Source organism: Cygnus olor, chromosome 3 (genome assembly GCF_009769625.2).
Source record: "Cygnus olor isolate bCygOlo1 chromosome 3, bCygOlo1.pri.v2, whole genome shotgun sequence".
Taxonomy (NCBI): domain Eukaryota; kingdom Metazoa; phylum Chordata; class Aves; order Anseriformes; family Anatidae; genus Cygnus; species Cygnus olor.
This window is the reverse complement of record NC_049171.1, coordinates 19654675-19670901: the sequence shown is the minus strand read 5'-3', so window position 1 is coordinate 19670901 and position 16227 is coordinate 19654675. Positions and strand designations below refer to the sequence as shown.

General features: G+C 35.4%; 1 protein-coding gene across 1 annotated transcript in view; it reads right to left on the bottom strand.

The window, feature by feature from the left end:
* The window catches only part of MYT1L (myelin transcription factor 1 like), a 319918-nt gene that overhangs the window by 229217 nt on the left and 74474 nt on the right, over nucleotides 1–16227 (bottom strand). The window contains 1 exon segment of the mRNA XM_040552858.1: nucleotides 10098–10212. The gene's annotated coding sequence lies outside the window, so the exon portion shown is untranslated.

Here is a 16227-nt window from a genome sequence, read left to right as displayed (position 1 = left end):
TTCTCACCAACCAGGACACCCAAGTCCTTCTCCACTGGGCTATTCTCAATCCATTTTCTGCCCAGCCTTTTTTTGTGTTTAGGATTGCCTTGGCCCAGGTGCAGGACCTTGCACTTGGCTTTGTTGAATGTCATGAGGTTCATACAGGCCCATGTCTCAAGACTGTCCAGGTCCCTCTGGATGGCTTCCCTTTCCCTCCAGTGTGTTGACCGCACCACAAAGCTTGGTGTCGTTGTCAAACTTGTTGAGGGGGCACTCAATCATACTGTCCATGTTACCAACAAAGACATTAAATGTGTTAGTCTCAATACCAACCTCTGAGGGATACCACTTGTCACTGGTCTCCACTTGGACATTGAACCATTGACCTCAACTCTGTGAGTGTGAGCATCCAGCTGATTCCTCATTCATCAAGTGGTCTATCCATCAAACCTACGTGTCTCCAATTTGAAGATAAGGATGTTGTGCAGAACAGTGTCAAATTCTTTGCACAAGTCCAAGCAGATAACATCAGTTGCTCTTCCCCTGTCTGCCAATGTTATAATCCCATTATAGGAAGCTGCCAAATTTATCAGGCACAATCTGCCCTTAGTGAAGCTATGTTGGTTGCTACCAATCACCCCCTTATTTTCTATGTGCCTTACCTTAGTTTCTAGGAGGACCTGTTCCTTGTGTTCCTTGCCAGATCTTTTCTGACACTGAGGTGAGGCATATATTTAAGCATATATAGAAGGTAAAACCTTAAGGATGCAATTTTTTTTAAAGTGTGCACTGTCTGGCTTACCATGGCTCAAAGGAAGTCTATGTCTTGCTGATGAATAAACAGACTGCGTACTAGTTTTTTTTTTTCTTTTTTTTTTTTCCCTAATCTGTTATGTAAAGAATACTGACATTTTCACATAGCCAGCTCAGTAGGTACTTGACAACATGTGCCATATACACATGTCCATAAATTTCAGAAGGTTAAGTTGCTGTCTCTCCTGCTTGCATCATATACTATATGTTTCCACTTAAACTTTGGACTCCTTGGCTTTGTGTTCATAATCAAATTTTAAGATAAAGAGCTTGTTACCATGGAAATACCTTTTTGGCTTAAAATGTTTATCACATGGCCATTTCTTCAGTTTTCTACAATCTATAAGAATCATCATTCCTCTGTCATGATTACTATCCCTTATTTCTTAAAAACTTTTATCTACCTTACAAAATATGCATTCAGAAACAGATTATCAAAGGGCTACAGTGACAGAAAGATTTCAGAATTAAATACAATGTTTAAAATCTGAATGAAATTCCACACCCACTTTTTTAACTCCTTTTCATCCCTGACTTTGTATTTCCGTTTCAGTAATATATTTTATTGTATTATCTCATTTTACATACTAAATACACGGTACTGACTATTTCTGTGATTCTGAAAATTTTTGCAGTGCATTTTCCAAGTTCAAGTTCAGTTATCACAGCTTTCTTTAAAGTTAAATGCAATAGCTTAACACAGACTTTTGGATCTTATATTGTCTACAGCAAATTGCATCAGGTTGATGAAAGCATACATATTTTATTGCTATGAATCTACCTTTACTTTTAATAATAAAATAAATTGATTTTATGTCCCATGCACATCCAAAGCAATTTTTATTGCTATTCACATATTTGAAACCATTATAAATAAAGGCAGTAAAATACTACAGCTCTGAAAGACAGGAAATGTAAGGTAGTTAGTCAACATTTGCATGTGACTTGAATAGCTCAATTTAATTTGGGCGAGGAGGAAGACACTGGAAACTTCAGGCCAGTCAGCCTCACTTCCATCCCTGGAAAAGTGATGAAGCTGCTCATTCTTGAGGCCATCTCTAAGCATGGGGAGGAAAAGAAGGTGATCAGAAGCAGTCAACATGGATTCATCAAGAGGAAGTTGTGTTTAACCTACCTGATAGCCTTCTACGGTGAGATGACAGGCTGGATGGATAAAGGGAGAGCAGTGGATGTTGTCTACCTTGACTTCAGCAAGGCTTTTGACACTGTCTCCCATAACATCCTCCTGGGCAAGCTCTGGAAGTGTGAAATCCATGAGTGGATGTTGGGGTGGATCGAGAACTGACTGGATGGCAGAGCTCAGAGCATTGTGCTCAAGGATGCCGAGTCTAGTTGGAGGCCTGTGACTAGTGGTGTCCCCCAGGGGTCAGTACTGGGCCAGAGTTATTCAACTTACTCATCCATGACCTAGATGAAGGGACAGAGTGCACCCTTGTCAAGTTTGCAGGCAATACAGAGCTTGGAGGAGTGGCTGACACATCAAGGCCCTGTGTGGCCATTCAGAGGGACCTGGACAGGCTGGAGAGTTGGGCAGAGAGGTTCAACAAGGACAAGTGCAGGATCCTGCACCTGGGGAGGAACAACCCCAGGTACCAGTACAGTCTGGGGGCTGACCTGCTGGAGAGAAGCTCTGTGGAGAGGGACCTGGAGGTCATGGTGGACAACAAGTTAACCATGAGCCAGCAGTATGCCTTTGTGGCCAAAAAGGCCAATAGGATCCTAGCCTGCATCAAGAGGAGTGTGGACAGCAGGTCAAGGGAGGTGATCCTCCCCCTCTACTCAGCACTGATGAGGCCAAACCTGGAATATTGTGTGCAATTCTGGTCTCCCCAGCACAAGAGGGATGTAGAATTTCTAGAGAGGGTCCAGTGTAGAGCCATGAGGATGATTAAGGATTGGAAGGATTGGAGCATCTGTCCTATAAAGGAAAGACTAAGCAAGCTGGACCTGTTTAGCCTGGAGAAGAGGAGATTGAGAGGAGATCTTATCAACCTCTACAAATACCTGACGGGACAATGTAAAAAGGATGGGGCCAAATTCTTCTCAGTGGTGGCTAGTGATAGGAAAAGGGGTAATGGGTATAAATTGAACCACAGGAGGTTTCATCATCATATGAGCAAGAACTTCTTGACAGTTTGGGTGACAGAGCACTGGAACAGGCTGCCCAGAGAGGTAGTGGAGTCTCCTTCTTTGGAGACATTCAAAACCTGCCTGAATGCAATCTGGTGTAACATGCTCTAAGTGACCCAGCTTGAGCAGAGGGGTTGGACTAGATGATCTCCGGAGGTTCCTTCGAACCTCAGCCATTCTGTGATTCTGTGATTTCATGTTTTAATCTGTGGAATCCACTGTAGTTTTGGTCCCTGTTACTTTTGAAAAATAGGCCATCTTTTTAAGTGGTAAAATATGGATTTTGGCCAAGAAGCATCACAACCTGAAAACAGTAAATTTGTTGCAGAGCTTCTGCATCACAACACTGCTTTTCCAGCTTCAAGTTTCCTAACTTTCTGGCTTAATCTCAGATAGTTTTACAGACCGTATTTCTGAAGCCTTTTTTTTTTTTTTTTTTTTTTTTAAAAAGAAATACAGTTGAGATTATTTTTGGCATGTTTACACTGGGTCATGAAACAGCATGTTTTGGCACCTGCTAGCCTCTCTAGCAATCTGCTTACTCCAGGCTGTCATCCTTGTGCTACTCCTGGGTGTTCATCTGACAAAGGTCTTGCAGGTTTGCTGGAATTTGGAGTTTTGCAAACAATGGAAGAGTGGGATGTGAAAAACTTCATTGGGCTTCAAGTGTTTTAGATAGATTACAGACCATTACTTGTTGATTTTGTCTTTCAAATATATAATAAATGCTGTTGGTCATTTTTGTATGTTCTATTGTATTGTTTATAGTTGATACTTAAAGCAAACATAACAGCAACAATGAACAACAGAGAACCTTTCTGCAAAAATCATTTTTTAGCACGGAAATCCTCATCATGGGGACTTGCAGCAATATTGCACTAACCAGCTTGTCTAGTGGGGAGTTTAATGAAACTCTGGCACTAACAGTAATGATTATGATGTGGATATAATTTAAATTAGTTTACTAGCCTAAATTGATTGCATATGTTCAGTTCTCTATCTATGTGCAGAGATTTCAGGTTGAGAAAAAAGTATTTGTTTCCCATTCTGAAATGCTTTACAAGGACCATTCAAAGCAATGACGAGATCCTGTACATGCAAATTATTAATAGACAGTTTAAAAAAATAATGATACCCCTGTGGAAATAGTGGAATAACTGATAATTATATATTATATATAAATTATTAAAAATAAATAAATAAATAAATAAATAAAATTATCAAATTATATAGATGTATATAAATTACCTATTTATACAACAGAATCTACTCACTTTTCACATCAAAAAGTATTAAATGGGAGAAGATAGGTGTGTATTTTTTTTATTTTATTTTTTTAATTTACTACCAAGTGACTGTAGGTCATGTACCCCAGTACCATGTAACCAGGAGTTACATGGAGGAGGAAAAGGTTCTTCCTGAAAAATAGGATACTCTCCTCTGACTTTGAGCTCTGACTCGGTACCTATAGACATAGAATTCATTTCACTTCATTTTAGATATTTCCAATATAGGCATCAGCGTCTAAGCTGATCCCTAGGTTTCCTTTATTCTCACTAGTAAGGAATATACTATTCTAGAGTGTGATTCATTTGACCTATTTAGTTGTCTACCTTATAAAGGGATGAATCATGCCCTAAAAGTGTCTATTTCTCTCTGTTGACTATAAAGGCAGCCTAACCAAAGCCAATTTAGATACAAAAGACATCTACATTAGGGCAGATAAATTTCACCCTAGAAGCCATGAAAAGGAGTACAACAAGAGTGAATATTATTTCCAGCAATATTTAACTTCTGTAGGATTTTGAAACAGAAATCCATCCACAAGGTCAGCTGGGGACAATACTACTAAGACCTGCTGAGAAGCTCTGCCTTGCTCTGTCCAAAACCACAGTCAAGCAGCTCCCTCATGAAAAGTGCAAGGTGACTGTGAAATGGAAGTCCTACTCCCTTTGCAGCTTCTCAAAAGTGTGTTTGGAAGAAAAAAGGAAACTTTTAGTGCTCTCTATTCTTTCTTTAAATTTTGTTTGTAATAACATTAATGAGATCATACTACAGTCATAAAATGTAAAAATGTATTTGTATTTGTATACAGAAAGGACAATGTAAACATTGTATATGTTTAATTCATAAGAATCTGCATATGGCTTGTCCTCCTGCCACACTTTAAAAATAAATAAATAAATAAAACTTAAAACAGTTTTTTATTATACCTTTGATAGAGTAGAATACATGTATCTTCAGTTGACTTTAACTACTTATTTGATATGATTCTTCATAGTTTTTATCAAGCATTTTCCTTTCCGTGACATTCTTCAGTACACTGAAGATTAATATATTACTGTAGAAATGTGCTTCTGTACCTCTTTTGTCTCACTGTATGAAAGTTTTTACATATAGGTTTTTTTAATAAAAACTTTATCTCTACAGTATAAAATGTATAGTTCTGACCTAAATCAACCTTGATCTAAGTTCTACTTGACCAATTAAGTCTTTCTCTTAATTCCAGTTGGCCTTCAAATTAGTCTTCTGTGTCTTTCTTGGCTTCAGAATAATTCAGTTGCATATAGCAGCTAAGCAATACTTAATCATTCATCTGAAGTGGAAAAAAGCAAATCATGCATATGTGCTATTTTTTTTTTGTCCACCAGAATTTGCAACTCAATATCTATAAAGACAAAAGAATCATTTATGATCACATAAAAAAGAAATCTAAAAAATGGAAATTGGTTGAAATAAACCTGTGACAACACTTCTTCATAAAATGCTAGGAAAAAAAAAAAAAATGTAGAAAAGGGAAGATTCACCCTCAAAAAGAGAGAATGATTTAGCAAAATTAGTTTTTACCTCTTCTAATCTAATTACTCCAACACTTCCTAGGTGTTTGCTACAAAAAAATATCATCTCTATCATCATTAGATTTATCTTACAAAACATTTTTACTAATGTTTTGTTTCCACTTGGTATGCAGGGATTTAAACCTATAACTCCTAGTGCTGTGATGAAAGACTGTGCCCTTGATAGTGGGTTTAATTTGATTTTATATCCCACATATTTTCAGGATGATTTAAGGATTAAGTATTCTGGCAGGCTGAGCTTTATATCCTTTAAAACATAGAATTTTTTTTTCCTGCTTCTTATTGGTGGTATGGCCCTGTCCTGACATTTTTAGCTTTAACATAAATGTTCTCTTTGGCCTGCTAACATCAGCAGAAGCCTGTGATCAATCACAGTTGGCTGGCCCATGCAATATAAACAACCATGTCTGTTCACAAGAGCAGAGATGCTGCCTAGAAACCGTAATTTAAAGAGCCTAGTGCCTCATTTTTAAAACCACTAAAGTCTGGAGAGAGAGGGGGGGAGAGAGAAAGAGTACAATTCTACATGATGATTTCTACTACTTAAATTTACTGTGGTAAATTATAAACTGTAAATTTAACAACGTGACATTTCGATTGAGGAATTTTTCTTTTTTAGAAGGTCATATTAGGGAGGCTTAAACTACCAAGAACTAATATGAACTCATCATCATGACAGTATATCTGTAATACTCTGTCTGAACTAACATAAGGCATTATTTTGCTTTCTACATCCTTGCAAGTCTATCAATACCCTTATGTAAGAACAGTATGATAGAGAAGCATAGAAAGTTGATTAAGGAAGATAAGATTTATGAAAGTTATCATTGGAGCAACTAAGATACTGAAAAGACACCTGATTGTACTTCAAAATCCCTGGTCCTTAGGTCTTGCTGAATTTTGCTCAGTACTTAGCTAAGTGTCTTTTAGGAAGTTTGTAACATAGACAAAGTCTGATCTTGTCTTCCCCAACTTCAAGCTAATTCTCTAATTAATGGACCAGACGTTTTCTCATTCCCTGAGGCACTGTAGAACAAGCAGGAAGAATATAAAGCTGGCTAACAAGAATGTTGCATACCACAAATTCATACACTGCCTAATTAGGGTTGCTTTACTATCGCTTTTCACTGTGAAGGTAGGGTAAAATGAATAAAGCAGCGGGGATCAGGTGGCTTAAGATTCTTAATCTATGATATTTTCTTTTATGGATCTGTATCACATAAGAAACCATCCCTGAAAATATCAAATAACTATATTTAAAAATACTTAAGATGTTATACTTTTCATTGGATCCATAATATACTACAAGATGGGACTTAATATAAGACTCAGAATGGTTTTTCTATCTGTCATCTTTTGAAGTAAGCAATCCTCAGAAATACCATTCACACAGAGAAGGGAGCTTACATGGGGTTTTTGGGGTTAGCACCTAAGTTTTAAACTGATTTATTCATTTCAGTTATGTACAACTGTGTGCCTGTCAACCTAACAGATAAAGGTAATAATTAACAAAACATGAGCATCTGATATTCCTCTGCAGATATGAGATCAAGTTTTAGACATATTTCATGCAGGCAAAAAGAAAATGATACAAATCACATTACAGAACGTTTTAATCTGCAAGGTTATACACTTACAGAACTCTAGCAGTCAGTAAGACTGCAAAGTCCTATTTGTAAGATATCAATAGTAAATTTGGGACACACAAGAAAAAAAAAGTTAAATATTTCAATTCAGAATCTTTGAGGTTGTGGGTAACTACTTATGAGTTATCAGTCTTTTTTGTTGGGGCAGGATTTATTTTTATTTTTTCTTTCCCCTGGGCAAGTAGTTCTTTAACTGTCTCGTTCCGTGGAAGACTCTACAACAGTGATATCCTGCCATGAATCCATTTAGTTTTCTCAAACTTTAAAATTATTTTATTTAGCAGCACACTAGAAAGTACTAAGCAAATTACACAAGATCCCAAAGCACAGCACAAGAGGTTTTATGACCTCAACCTGCCCAGCTGAGAAGACATTTAATCATGTCTTGCATATTCTCATCTTCACAGATTATTTTAATGCTTTCTTCTTATTACACTTATATTTCATAGAATCATGGAATCATTAAAGTTGGAAAAGACCTTCCAGATCATCTAGTCAAACCATCCCCCTACCACTAATATTACCCACTAAACCATGTCCCTAAGTACCACATCCAAACTTTCCTTAAATACCCTCAAAAATGGTAACTCCACCACCTACCTGCGCAACCCATTCCAATGCCTAACTACTCTTTCTGAGAAGAAATGTCTCCTAATTTCCAAACTGAACCTCCCTTGGTGCAACTTGAGGCCATTCTCTCTCATCCTATCATGAGTTATCTGCAAGAAGAGGCTGACCCCCTGCTCCCCACAACTTCCTTTCAGGTAGTTGTAGAGAGCAATAAGGTCTCTCCTGAGCCTATTTCAAATTACTGTTGCTTTCCACTGTGATGTGTTGTGTCTCAACAATTCATCACAGTAGACTGGGGAAAATAAATCAGTTTTCTCGTATATTTAATCTAAGTTTTTCTTACAATAACTTAATTACTATGCAATTGAATAACTGATTCATGTTTTATCTTATTTTAGAGTGAAATATAACACCTCTCCACATCTTTCCTTAATTAGTATATTTGTAAGTTTTTTTCTGTCTTTATAACCACTTAGTAACAGAAAATACGAAAAATTCTGCAAATTATTATTGTTGTTATTATTATTATTATTATTAAAGTAGAACATAAAACTGAACACAATATTGCATAGAGTATTGTCTGAAAGCTTGGTAATACACAGCACATCAGGGAGAGCTACTTTGCTAGATTGCTTTAAGACATAACTTTCATTAACAAAAATGTCCTATAAACATAAATTTTAACTTTAATAGGTATCAGAATAAAGGTTAGGAAAACCAGAATCTAGACATGATTCTATTTTCATTTCCTGTAAAGCTTTGGTATATCACTCAAATTTTGTTTGCCTCAGTTTCCTACCTTAGAATGAAGATCATTAAGTCTATGTATCTAGACAAAAACTTCCATGTTTATAGAGAAAAAAATAATAATAAAATAATAAGTCCTCTAGAGAGGATAACATTAATCAGAATAGCATATGCTTTTTTTCTGAGTAACATCAAATCAGATATTCTTATTTGTTGCTTTTTAGAATGTAGTATAGTATTCCTAAGTCTAACTACATTTATAACTGCTGTCCATCATCATCAAAAGAACTAACTCAACAGACCAATATATGTCTTTATCTTACAGTTTGTTCAGCTTTCAGATAACCTTTTCACTAATATTCCTTTGACAAGTGGGACCTATGACTATTTGCGGAGTTTATTTCCAAAATAAAATATGTATTTTGGTGTTCTCTTTGAAAAACAGATAAACATGCAGGAAAATAACTAGCACAGCTGTGTCCTACTACATTAGTTCATAAAACTGCAAAAAACGGCTTTCCAACAGATGCCCTTCATGGAATCTAATACTAGCCTTCTGGATTTCTGAGCAACGCATGGGTTTTCCAGAGAATTCAGTAAAAGAAATAGGATGTAAAAAAGCCTCTATGATGAACACCAAGTATGTTTTGTATATTCCACATATGTGGAGTGCAAATGTATCCAGCATTTTGCACAAGTTTGCAAGCAATGCTTAAAAATGTATACTTCAAAACTGAAGTGTGTTGTAACATTACCATTCTCTTAATTCTGTTCATTCACTTTTTGTACACTTATACACTCAGTGCATATACTTGTTTGTTTTTCATGCCAGTGTATGATAGCTACAGCAAGTGCCTGTAGGTAGGATGTCACTAAGGGAAGCCATACTGTATGTATAAATACAAGTATACAAAGAAGTAAATTGCAATTTTGCCAAGCTCTCCATCCTGCTCAGTGGAAGACACTGTTACAGTTTAGTGAAATAAATCCTCTTATTTATTTAGGGTTAACTACTTTTCTGATTTCACAGTGAAAAGAATTACATCACATCCAGGTCCATAAGGATTCATGCACTTGTTCCTGCTCTGTGCAACTTCAGCAGCAAGAATAATATATGCATCATCTAATTTAACTGCAAATGACTCTTTTAGCGTGAATTGTGTGTTTAAAGATGATGCACAACAGAACTCTTAGATGCATCCCAGAAGTCATGCAGCACCAGGCAGATAATATCACAATGGTTACCAAGAGTAGCAAATGGGAAAAGCACTACAGGAAATGAACTCTTGTCAATAATCTCAAGAGAGTGCTATATTTAGGTCAATTGTACCTGAAATCGTTTGGTGGGGTAATTGCTCTTTGGTCCAGACTCTGCTCTCTGAGCCTGTCAGAGTGCTTGTAGGTCCACTGGATTGGAGTCACCAATTTTCTTTCAGATTCATTTTCTAAAAGGAAAAAAAATAGCTTTACTACAGGATAGAAAGCTTACAAGGAACAGAGAAAATCACTTCTGTTATTCTAGCTTTTAAAATAGGCTGTCAATAAATGCATTTAAGAATAATAATAATAATAATAATAATAATCTAATATCAAAATTAATTCCTCAGTTTTCTGGAATAGAAATTTATTCAATTACTCAGAGTTTTTATTTGACCCTTCAGAGACTTTCCATATCAATTAAGTATCTAAGGTGATTTAGAGCAATCTTTTGTTTTTGCTGATCACTTAATAATCAATGCAAGATTAGAACATTGTTCTTAAATCCTGTGATGTATCCCAGTGCAGCATTATTCTGGCTTTAAATTGGGTTGAGCCCTTGTCTGATAATACATACTGTGGTTTCATAATTTAAGAAGTTTTATGCATGTATTTAGACAAATCTGATAAATTCAGTTTTAGGAATCCAATATAATGAGCCACATACTGACCCTTTACAGCAGTTAGCTGGATTCATACAGGTATCAGAAAACAGCACCTAGCCTTTCTATCTTCTAACTTCTTAGAAATGATATAATATTCTGCTTTGATAGCACAAAGTCTCCAGCAGTACTATTCTTTCTTCATATTAAAGTGTCATTATTAATAGAAAGAATTTTAAGGTAAGGAAAAGCCTCCTCTGGAAGCTATTAAGCATGTGTTTACCTTTTGCACAGACAGATATAGCATCATATTTGTAGTCATTACTCAGTGCTTGTGATTAGTGTGTACCATAATTAAAGAAAATGTCATGGTATAACTACACTGCAGAAAAATAAAAATGTAATTTTTATTTTAAAAATTTACAAAGGGAATAGGATACACTGCTGAAAGCTGCAGTAGGTGCATCAGTTATTTTAGCTATTGTTTCTTGTGTAGAACTTCAAATTCAAAGATACTCATTAAATTGAGTAGATGGCAATAACAGACGAAGTGTTAATGGGGCAGCAGTGGAGCGTGTCGGGAAAATGAAGAGACCCTGAGGGGCTCACCATGCTGTTTATGCCCAGCTAAATTCAGCAGCATTACCATAAATCCTCTAAAAGATACTGTACTCAATTTCTTACATGTTACTTTTCAGGCAAGAAAATATTCTACACGATTAAAAAACGGGAACAGAAATATGATTAAAAACTATTTACATTAAACAAACCATTTGCATATAAATACACTAAGTATTCTTTTATTACTTTTTTTGCATTTTTAGAAAAACAAGGAGAGGGACTTTTCATCTTCAAAATAATGTATGAATCTATGTGAAAATTTCTGTAACTTTGCATAGGAAAAGAGTCTTTTTCACAAATGAATCAACATTTATTTCATAATTTTTTTTCATAATTTAAGAATCAGTTCTCAATATCAATTTCTCACATACATAGTTCAACTAGCTAAAACAGAGTTATGCATAAACCCCATAACTTTTCATAAGAATCTAAAATTATTGATTTTTAGCTTTTTGTTATTCTTCTAAAGTGACACTCTGAGGGCATTATTTAATCTTGGGAAAGCATTTTATTCTCTGTAATTGTATGAGTAAACTATTAATTCCAGTAATTTACTGCTTAAAAAGAAACATTAAAGTTTTATATATAGTTGTGCATGCATCATCATGATGGCCTTAATGTGACTTTGATCTTCGAATGAACTTTTCCAAAGTAAGGATAGACTGATTTACTGTTAGGGACAAAATGACTGTAATACACTGTGTAACTTCAAGCATAAAGTCAACTGCAGGTAAGAAATAATTATCTACTGAATAAAACTGCCAAAAAAAAAAAAAAAAAAGAAGTCTTTTAAGTACTTCATATGGTCTACCTCTCTATTTTTGCTTAAGCAGTATATTGGTATTTACCAATACAGGTTAAGTAGCTCTGGAGAACGTGGCGCCTGGGTTTCAGCACCAAGGCCAGAGGCCGTGAGCAGCACGGCGGGAGTGCAGCCCCGCACCGTGCATTATTCACTGCCACTGGCAGCTCCAGCAGCACGCACACAGCAAAACTTTGACTTTCACAGCAAAATTTGCCATACAAGAATGTGTGCACTCCTCACAAGTAAAACCTTTCAGTTTTCAAAATAAGATTTTCTTTCAAGAGGTGGTGTAAACAAAATGCATGTGATCTTTAAATCCTAATTTACTGCTGAATTTTAAGTATATTTAAAAATTAAATTGCTGTCTTTTTCTTCTTTTCTCCCAATGACAAAGAAGTGTCTGGTTCTACTTATGACAACATCACTCTTTTGACTATTGGAAACAATGGGCATTAAAGATGAAAATGAATCAGTTTTTATATACATGAAGATAAAGATAAGGGCCTCCACAACACAGGCCTCCACTGTGCACTCTTGACCTTCCATTTTAAATCTGAAAATCTGATATCCAACAACTCTCTTTTGTTTATGGGGAAGCACTGTTTTGCATATACAAGTCACCTCTCTGCACGTGCAATATATATTCAGAAACCTGCCTTAATATCAGCTTAACAAATGCAAGCACAGCCATAGGCAACTTACTTGCCCTTGAGAATAATGGAAAAATAAAGTCCCTACAGTTTTATATTAAAACTCTGCTAATGATAAAAAATGTTTATTTTCAGGAACCCCCCCCCCCCTCAAAAAAAATAAAAAATCAATTACCCTTGCAGAAGCAGAAACATGGGGTACTTGTAAGAAGCTAATGTAGAGACTTTCCTTACTGCCTGCCACCTAAGAAAAGAATATTTACAACGCAAATTAAATAACAGGGCCTCTAAGATGCCTCAAGTGATGCACTTAATACAAGAATGGAAAAAAACATCTGTAATGGATGTCTTATCCTTATGACCAATAGATGTTTTAGTAGCAGCCAAGAAAATTCCACAAAAAAGCTAAATTCTGAATGATACTGAGAACAAGTAGTTTCCACAAAGGTCATAAAGAGTTCTTAATTATTCTTATACTTGAATGTTCAGAAGAAAAAACTAAAACTGTAAAACAAAACCACAAGGAAACACCCAGCTCTACCCTACCCTCACGTAAATGCCTTCTGCCTTTAATAGGTTGTATACTTCCTCTCAGTTGAACTGAATATTTTAACAGCAGTAGTCACTTACATTGTTTCTTGCAGTGATTTAATTTATTTTACAGGTTTTACAGGAAAAGGTGAAATAATTGCAACTATTTCCAATAGTTGGATAATTTAAAAAACTGATTTAAAGCATTGATTTAATATTAATATTTATGAAACACTTGTGATTATGGACAGATTTTAGCAGATGACAGTTTACATAAATTTACAGACACCAAAGCCATGCCTGATTATTCTGAATAATGAATGAATAAAAATACAGTGGGCCTAGTCCTGCTTCTGCTGACGTTAGACGGACTTCTATCATGCTTTTCAATGGAAACAATATCATAAACACAAACTCTGGAAACAAACATTAAATCAAAGGTCAAAAAGTCAAAGGTCAACTGTAAAGATAGCAAATTAAGTTTAAAACTAATCTGAAGAACAACTAAACTTTTTGTTTTTGTTTTAATCAGAATATGAAATTTGAATCCAGCTATGAAAAAACAGAACTTAATATAAGGCAAAAAAATGTTTTCCCTACCATTAAATATTAAGGCATTACATTTTTTCCATTAATAACACTTTTAAAACTATAAACAAGTGTAAAAATTTATGTAAATCTATCAATAGACAGTCTTACTGTCATTCCTGCTTTAAGATAAATGTGTCCCAGACTTGAAAAACATTATTTTACATAAATTTTAAAAAAGATGATTAATAAGGAGTCTGAAATATAAAAATAACAGAGACAATGACCTTCATCATAGGAAGGAAATATCTGAAGTTGCCATTTAGTGCTCCTGGAAAATTTCAGAATATCAGCATTGAAAGGACACAATCCATGAGCACCCTGCATATCATGTTTTTTGATGTCAAGTGTATCTTAGGTAGGACTAATGGCTCAAAGAATCAGTTGTTGCCAAGCAAGGATTTAAAACTCATGAATAAAATACAGAACTGGCACTGAGGAGTTTAAGGGAAGGTTGCATCTATCTCTCAAACAATGGATAAACAGTTGTCTGACTGTGAGGCACAATGGAGATAATGGGTAACAGCACACTAATAGCAGAGTGAAAAACCTCAGGTCTTTCCTAATTCTAAGAGGCAATGAGGATGGTGAACACAGAAAGAAAGTCTTCAAAGCATTACTCATGGCTCTTCCAAAATGAACAACCCGTCCAATGTCAGGACTATAAGGAATCTGAAAATTTCCTTAAGTCAGAGGATGGCACCCCAACAGCACTGGGTGACTCAGAATGCTGTCCTCTGTCTTAAAACTTTACAACAAATCAATTTATGTTGGGAGAAATGCTGTTATATTAAGAGCAGTTGATTTGGAAGCATTTCAACAGTCAACAAATACTTTTTTTTTATGTTCAGATTCACCTCCTCTCTACAGTGTTGCCTGGAGAGCCAGAGGAGAAGAAAATCAGGCAGGTAATCAAAGCAACTTGTCAATGATTAAACTAAGTGTAGGGCAGAAAAATTATGTGACTTTCTGGATCATTCCTGCTGTTCTCTGAGCAAACTAGAGGTAACAAAAGTGTCTTAATAAATACTAATAGCCAGACAAAAGAAAGTGTAAAACAATCAGAAAACAATAACTCATAGATTATAGATCTATACACCATACACTGTAGATTATGAACTACAGACAGCAAGAGTTATAGAAAATATGGTTTTACCCTTCTACGCTGACAGCTATTGGTGAAGAATTTTATTACAGGTGAATGTGGTGACAGGGCATGTGTTACTGATACACATAAATTGACAGATTTGGGGCACAGCAGTTTACACATTATGTACATACATGAGGTTGGAACTACCTAATGATTTCATATGAAAGTGGTGAGCACCCACTGACTCCTCTGTGGACTAAGGACAAATTTTACCCTTTGTTGCCACAAACTGTTCTCTTTTTTAATCCTTAATTTAATTTATTTAACAGCAAGTCCATCCTTTGAAAAAAAATGACAACCAAAGTGCAATAACCAGCATAGTACATCATGAAGAACTGCAAAAGTAGCCTTCTCAGTACAGCACAAAGAAAGCCATAGAGACTATTCCAGGAAACACGCTATATTTGTCCATTGGATCCATTTCCTGTGTCTGAGTTTGATGGTAGCTGAAAAGGTCCTATGATGTACCTGAGACATGTTAATAAATAAATAAGTAAATCCTTAAAGCTTAATGAGCAAAGATGCATATACATTAGGTAGATAGTTATTGATCTGCATCTTTTATCCATCTATCTACTTCTAAATGGAAAACAACAACGGGTACACAGCAGCTCTGCTATTTTACCATGTGCAAGGAAGCTTCATTGGACAGTGATATTTTTCATATGTTACTCTGCTGAAATCTGCATAATTGCTTTCAGAACAGAAAAGAGATATGTATGGGGAGACCCTCTCTCAGTGTGATACCCTGTCGCTCCAAAAACTGACATTGTGAATCTGCACATTATTATGTGTCTTGATGACAAATTCAGATATTACAATCGATTCCTCCCTCTTCAAAATAATAATTTATATGAAGATATGTTAAGATTCTCAGAGCCAATAGATAAATTGTGTATAACAGAATTCAATGCAAAAGAAAGTCTGTTAGTGCAATATTGATTACAAAAAACTGAATATGGAACCAAAAGCGTTAAAGTAAGTCATATTTCAAGAAAGTGTTAATAGCAAATACATAAGCAAAATCATTTTAATGTTTATAGTACATTATACAAGCTAATGTTAAAACCCTACTCTGAACCTGAAAACTACCATTATATTTACTCAGTTACAATGATTTACATCACAGAAAGTAATGATTTGAATGAAACTTACTGTTGATTTGTATGTTGAAACTTACGTTGATTTGACTGCATGATATTCACAAAAATTTGTTTGGAATACAAATAAGTGATCTTTGTGTGTCACAACAAAAA